A 7,449-nucleotide genomic window follows, 5' to 3' on the forward strand; every position below is an offset into this window, starting at 1 on the left:
ACACACACACACTTGGGAATATCACTGTCTGGGTGGAAAAATAGTTTTTCAGAACTCTATATAGTGTTGTTCAAACCGCCCTATTAACAATTAGGATTGAGAACATTTTGACTAAAAGGACGACATGTTATGCAGGCTGCAGGTGGTTCGGTGGGGGAACATTTAAGAGGTAATGATATTTTCCATGTTTGTGTGCCAAAACAAAACAGGGAACGAGGAAATGCCTCTGTAGCGAGTGCTTGATATATGAATGCGTGAATAATGAAGCTTAGTCCTGTGGTAGCAGGAAACCCACAGAGAGTTTATACATTTCTCAACTCTACCGCTCGTTGAGTAATTGACTTCTTTTACTAATTATATTTGTGGGCTTTAGAAGGATAGTCCTCTGAGGTATGGTACAGGCTCAGTCCCTGTGGCTGAGTTTCCAACATCTAACTTGTGTGTGTCAGTGTCACGTGAGGAATGTCTATCGACATCAGTCTGTTGGCCAGCTCAGGTCTGTAAGGTTAATATTCTCCAACATATGTATGTCTGGGATACAGTTTTAATGTATTCATCATGGGACAAACAGGGCATACTAACCCTGCTGGAGAGCTACTGGGCATGCAGGGTTGTGTTGCGGCTCTAACATACGTCATTCAGGTTCTGATGGTGTGTTAGGGCAGGGATGGAACAAAAGCCTGCACTCCCTTTTCCTGAAACCACCTCAGCAGGGTTGGCGCTCCCTCATGTTTTGCTCTGTATTGGTGACTTCACCTGTCCTTGCACCCGAGCCAAAATAGACAGAGGCGTAATAACGAGGCAGAAAAACAGGTCATTGGTCTGTGTTGGAACAGTTTCAACTTTCCAGAGGTCATGACGTATCTGTGCTGGAAGACCAGTTGCATATCTGGGGACCGTCCATTCTGGTTACACTGACAAATAGGGCCGTTCCAACACCATCTGAAGGCTGATGTTCACATGATGAATCTGTCTCAATCTTGCACCAACTGTTTATCTAATACATTTCGTCCTTCTCAGAAGTGGTTCTTGAATCCTTAATTAGGTATCAAATGGCAATGAATTCCGACACGTTTTGACGACCTTATCAAAAGCTGTTCTGAAGGCCCATAAAAAACAGAGGAATATTTTCCAACCTAGCCTTCATTTGGCAGGGGGGATGGACTGGATGCTGTGTTGAGATCTCTGGAAAAGGGGACCGTCTGCATTTTTCAGAGGAGCATGTGACTGCAGCTTTATGAAATGTTCTCACAGGCAAACGTGTCCAATCCTCGGCCAAACTCGACAGCTGTAATTCTACTAAATGGGAGTGAGTTAGGCGGTCAACCCGAACACGACTCGGCGGCGATATAACACCGCAGTAACAGAAACGATATTCAGAGTCGCACCCAGCTGCACTCTTGCACCTCTCTCGTTCTCGCTTCTTAAACTTCAGCTGACTTCCTCTGACCATGGGAACCACAGAAGACAACCATCGATCATCTCTGTGGTCTGCGGCCGTCGGCCGGAATCTGAGGTCACCTGACCTAGCAGAATTCGAATAATTGACCAATTGAATCTCATTCTTGTCTTTTTGACTTCGCTAACGCTGCTACAGATCAGTGTCATGGTTTACAGCCAATGGGGACTTTTCAGTTTATGAAGTGAATGTTCTGTAACTAAGGTTGCAAAGCTAGTGGTAATTTACCAAAGTTACCAGAATCTTCTGTAATTTTGGTAATCTATGGCAATTTATGGTAACTTTGGTCACTTATGTTAGATAGCTTTTAAAAAATGTATTCACATATAGTATTCATTTTTTAAATCTCTGTCCATATTGTCCATGAGTTTCTAGTAGATAGACCATATGGTTCAAGAGAAAATAGCCTAATTAATTAAACAAGCATCTAATCAACAATGGCATTATTTTCAGTTAACTCTACAACTCTTGCAACTATTGACTTTTTTCACAGCTGCCACCAGTTTGGCATCAAAAAATGTACAACAAAGACATATTGACATAGTTTCATGCTGAAACCCTCAAATTAAACACCAATGGTATTCACAAAATTTATGGTTTATATTTCAGATAATGTTTTACAGCTTTGTCATTGTATTTGTTATTTAAAAATCATCTTATATGATTATTTTATATATTTTACACGTGATAAGGCCACACGGAGGGCCAGAAAAAATGACAGACACCTGTGATAATTGGAATTACCCAAAAGACCCACTAGACGTCTTGTGCTAAATTACATAAAATCCTTGAAAGTTACCAAAATTCTGTTCGTATTCTGATAAACTTCTAAAGTAATATACAGTACCCTCCCTTTGCAACCCCTCTGTAACTGTATATCTCAGTCAGGGCTGGGTTAATCTGTGAAAATGTAATGATGTAAATTTAACATAACATTTTTATCTAGAACTCTCCCAATGAGACGCATGGTGTATGCAGTTTTTGTGAGTGACGCAATGAACACATCACTGCTCTGCATTAGTGTTCTGTGAAAATGGAGTGTTCTTGAACGTCCTCTCGGTTGAACCTCTATTAGCTGCTCTGTGACTCATTAGAATAGCAGTAGAAACCTCGACGAACCCTACAACGTACAACCCTACAATATACTTCTTTGATATAGATTAATTTCGTCACTTGCGTCACTTCCTGTTGAGTCTGCAGACGTGTTGCTGTGCGTTTTGTTGCTGTGCGTTTTGCTGCCAACTTTACTTTACTTTGCTAGCTGACAACTTTACGTTTTTTTTTGTTTTGTTTTTAATTACCGTTTATATTTTTAGTTTTTCCATCGCAACTTTTTTCCCTCATTCAACTTTTTCACTCCGGACGCTTTATCTGGACGTGGTTCGTCAACACCTTCAACAGCCGAAGCTAAGTAGTAACATTAACATGATGTCTTCTAACTGCAGTCGCTGTACTCATAATATACAGGAGAACGATCGCCTTGCGGCGAGGATAGCTGTGCTGCAAGCCCAGCTTCAGACGCAATCGTTAGGCAAGGGTAATTTCAGTGTAGGAAAGGAAGAAACAGCGTCTGTGCCACCAGTAAGTACAGATAGTAACGTTAGTATAAATCCCCCCGCACAAACCCCGCAGCCGGACAACTTTCTCATGGCTTCTGGAGGGAAATGCTGTTGGAATGCTCAACCGGTGTCGCTCATTCAGCCGACAGAAACTTTCAACCGGTTCTCCCCATTATGTAGCGAGTCGGAGTCTGAGTCTGAGTTTTCTCTTGTCTCTACTCCTCCCGTTACGGGGTCTGAGACGCCGAAGGCTCCCACCATTAGCTCTGACAAATTGAAAACCCTAGTCATTGGCGACTCCATTACCCGCAGTATTAGACTTAAAGCGAATCACCCAGCGATCATACACTGTTTACCAGGGGGCAGGGCTACCGACGTTAAGGCTAATCTAAAGATGGTGCTGGCTAAAGCTAAATCTGGCGAGTGTAGAGAGTATAGAGATATTGTTATCCACGTCGGCACCAACGATGTTAGGATGAAACAGTCAGAGGTCACCAAGTGCACCATAGCTTCAGCGTGTAAATCAGCTAGAAAGATGTGTCGGCATCGAGTAATTGTCTCTGGCCCCCTCCCAGTTAGGGGGAATGACGAGCTCTACAGCAGAGTCTCAGCACTCAATCGCTGGTTGAAAACTGTTTTCTGCCCCTCCCAAAAGATAGAATTTGTAGATAATTGGCCCTCTTTCTGGGACTCACCCACAAACAGGACCAAGCCTGACCTGCTGAGGAGTGACGGACTCCATCCTAGCTGGAGGGGTGCTCTCATCTTATCTACCAACATAGATAGGGCTCTAACTCCTCTAGCCCCACAATGAAATAGGGTGCAGGCCAGGCAGCAGGCTGTTAGCCAACCTGCCAGCTTAGTGGAGTCTGCCAATAGCACAGTCAGTGTAGTCAGCTCAGCCATACCCATTGAGACTGTGTCTGTGCCTCGACCTAGGTTGGGCAAAACTAAACATGGCGGTGTTCGCCTTAGCAATCTTATTAGGATAAAGACCTCCTCCATTCCTGCCATTATTGAAAGAGATCGTGATACCTCACATCTCAAAATAGGGTTACTTAATGTTAGATCCCTCACTTCAAAGGCAGTCATAGTCAATGAACTAATCAATTTACTAATCAATTTCAATTTACAAAAAAAAAAATGGCGTTTTCGTCTTTTGAGCTTCTATTCATGAAATCTATGCAGCCTACTCAATCACTTTTTATAGCTACTGTTTACAGGCCTCCTGGGCCATATACAGCGTTCCTCTCTGAGTTTCCTGAATTCCTATCAGACCTTGTAGTCATAGCAGATCATATTCTAATTTTTGGTGATTTTAATATTCACATGGAGAAGTCCACAGACCCACTCCAAAAGTCTTTCGGAGCCATCATCGACTCAGTGGGTTTTGTCCAACATGTCTCTGGACCTACTCACTGCCACAGTCATACTCTGGACCTAGTTTTGTCCCATGGAATAAATGTTGTAGATCTTAATGTTTTTCCACATAATCCTGGACTATCGGACCACCATTTTATTACGTTTGCAATCGCAACAAATAATCTGCTCAGACCCCAACCAAGGAGCATCAAAAGTCGTGCTATAAATTCTCAGACAACACAAAAAATCCTTGATGCCCTTCCAGACTCCTTCTGCCTACCCAAGGACGTCAGAGGACAAAAATCAGTTAACCACCTAACTGAGGAACTCAATTTAACCTTGCGCAATACCCTAGATGCAGTTGCACCCCTAAAAACGAAAAACATTTGTCATAAGAAACTAGCTCCCTGGTATACAGAAAATACCCGAGCTTTGAAGCAAGCTTCCAGGAAATTGGAACGGAAATGGCGCCACACCAAACTGGAAGTCTTCCGACTAGCTTGGAAAGACAGTACCGTGCAGTACCGAAGAGCCCTCACTGCTGCTCGATCATCCTACTTTTCCAACTTAATCGAGGAAAATAAGAACAATCCAAAATTTCTTTTTGATACTGTTGCGAAACTAACTAAAAAGCAGCATTCCCCAAGAGAGGATGGCTTTCACTTCAGCAGTAATAAATTCATGAACTTCTTTGAGGAAAAGATCATGACCATTAGAAAGCAAATTACGGACTCCTCTTTGAAATCTGCGTATTCCTCCAGGGCTTAGCTGTCCTGGATCTGCACAGCTCTGCGAGGGCCTGGGATCGGGAGAGACACTTAAGTGTTTTAGTACTATATCTCTTGACACAATGATGAAAATAATCATGGCCTCTAAACCTTCAAGCTGCATACTGGATCCTATTCCTACTAAACTGCTGAAGGAGCTGCTTCCTGTGCTTGGCCCTCCTATGTTGAACATAATAAACAGCTCTCTATCCACCGGATGTGTACCAAACTCACTAAAAGTGGCAGTGATAAAGCCTCTCTTGAAAAAGCCAAACCTTGACCCGGAAAATATAAAAAACTATCGGCCTATATCGAATCTTCCATTCCTCTCAAAAATTTTAGAAAAAGCTGTTGCGCAGCAACTCACTGCCTTTCTGAAGACAAACAATGTATACGAAATGCTTCAGTCTGGTTTTAGACCCCATCATAGCACTGAGACTGCACTTGTGAAGGTGGTAAATGACCTTTTAATGGCGTCATCAGACCGAGGTTCTGCATCTGTCCTCGTGCTACTAGACCTTAGTGCTGCCTTTGACACCATCGATCACCACATTCTTTTGGAGAGACTGGAAACCCAAATTGGTCTACACGGACAAGTTCTGGCCTGGTTTAGATCTTACCTGTCGGAAAGATATCAGTTTGTCTCTGTGAATGGTCTGTCCTCTGACAAATCAACTGTACATTTCGGTGTTCCTCAAGGTTCCGTTTTAGGACCACTATTGTTTTCACTATATATTTTACCTCTTGGGGATGTTATTCGAAAACATAATGTTAACTTTCACTGCTATGCGGATGACACACAGCTGTACATTTCAATGAAACATGGTGAAGCCCCAAAATTGCCCTCGCTAGAAGCCTGTGTTTCAGACATAAGGAAGTGGATGGCTGCAAACTTTCTACTTTTAAACTCGGACAAAACAGAGATGCTTGTTCTAGGTCCCAAGAAACAAAGAGATCTTCTGTTAAATCTGACAATTCATCTTGCTTGATGGTTGTAAAGTCGTCTCAAATAAAACTGTGAAGGACCTCGGCGTTACTCTTGACCCTGATCTCTCTTTTGACGAACATATCAAGACTGTTTCAAGGACAGCTTTTTTCCATCTACGTAACATTGCAAAAATCAGAAATTTTCTGTCCAAAAATGATGCAGAAAAATTAATCCATGCATTTGTTACTTCTAGGTTAGACTACTGCAATGCTCTACTTTCCGGCTACCCGGATAAAGCACTAAATAAACTTCAGTTAGTGCTAAATACGGCTGCTAGAATCCTGACTAGAACCAAGAAATTTGATCATATTACTCCAGTGCTAGCTTCCCTACACTGGCTTCCTGTTAAGGCAAGGGCTGATTTCAAGGTTTTACTGTTAACCTATAAAGCGTTACATGGGCTTGCTCCTTCCTATCTTTCCGAGTTGGTCCTGCCGTACATACCAATACGTACGCTACGGTCACAAGACGCAGGCCTCCTAATTGTCCCTAGAATTTCTATTCTAAGCAAACAGCGGGAGGCAGGGCTTTCTCCTATAGATCTCCATTTTTATGGAATAGTCTGCCTACCCATGTGAGAGACGCAGACTCGGTCTCAACCTTTAAGTCTTTACTGAAGACTTATCTCTTCAGTAGGTCATATGATTGAGTGTAGTCTGGCCCAGGAGTGTGAGGGTGAACGGAAAGGCTCTGGAGCAACGAACCGCCCTTGCTGTCTCTGCCAGGCCGGTTCCCCTCTCTCCACTGGGATTCTCTGCCTCTAACCCTGTTACAGGGGCTGAGTCACTGGCTTGCTGGTGCTCTTTCATGCCGTCCCTAGGAGGGGTGCGTCACTTGAGTGGGTTGAATTACTGACGTGATCTTCCTGTCTGGGTTGGCGACCCCCCCCCCTTGGTTTGTGCTGTGGTGGAGACCTTTGTGGGCTATACTCGGCCTTGTCTCAGGATTGTAAGTTGGTGGTTGAGGATTTCCCTCTAGTGGTGCGGGGGCTGTGCTTTGGCAAAGAAGTGGGTGGGGTTATATCCTTCCTGTTTGGCCCTGTCCGGGGGTTTCTTCGGATGGGGCCACAGTGTCTCCTGACCGCTCCTGTCTCAGCCTCCAGTATTTATGCTGCAGTAGTTTATGTGTCGGGGGGCTAGGGTCAGTTGGTTACCTGGAGTACTTCTCCTGTCTTATCCAGTGTCCTGTGTGAATTTAAGTATGCTCTCTCTAATTCTCTCATTCTCTCTTTCTCTCTGAGAACCTGAGCCCTAGGACCATACGTCAGGACTACCGGGCATGTTGACACCTTGCTGTCCCCAGTCCGCCTGGCCT

This window comes from Salvelinus alpinus, chromosome 10 (genome assembly GCF_045679555.1).
Source record: "Salvelinus alpinus chromosome 10, SLU_Salpinus.1, whole genome shotgun sequence".
Taxonomy (NCBI): Eukaryota; Metazoa; Chordata; class Actinopteri; order Salmoniformes; family Salmonidae; genus Salvelinus; species Salvelinus alpinus.